We start from the raw sequence: 329 nt of genomic DNA, 5'->3' as shown, positions 1-329 counted from the left end.
CTATGATCCACCTCCCAGAATATTGGAAATAAAAGCAAAAATAAACAAATGGGACCTAATTAAAAGCTTCTGCACATCAAAGGAAACTATTAGCAAGGTGAAAAGGCAGCCTTCAGAATGGGAGAAAATAATAGCAAATGAAGCAACTGACAAATAACTAATCTCAAAAATATACAAGCAACTCCTACAGCTCAAATCCAGAAAAATAAATGACCCAATCGAAAAATGGGCCAAAGAACTAAATAGACATTTCTCCAAAGAAGACATACAGATGGCTAACAAACACATGAAAAGATGCTCAACATCACTCATTATCAGAGAAATGCAAA

The sequence above is a fragment of the Bison bison genome, unplaced genomic scaffold, assembly GCF_000754665.1.
Source record: "Bison bison bison isolate TAMUID 2011002044 unplaced genomic scaffold, Bison_UMD1.0 scf7180017864139, whole genome shotgun sequence".
NCBI classification, from domain to species: domain Eukaryota; kingdom Metazoa; phylum Chordata; class Mammalia; order Artiodactyla; family Bovidae; genus Bison; species Bison bison.
Note: the sequence above shows the minus strand (reverse complement) of the source record.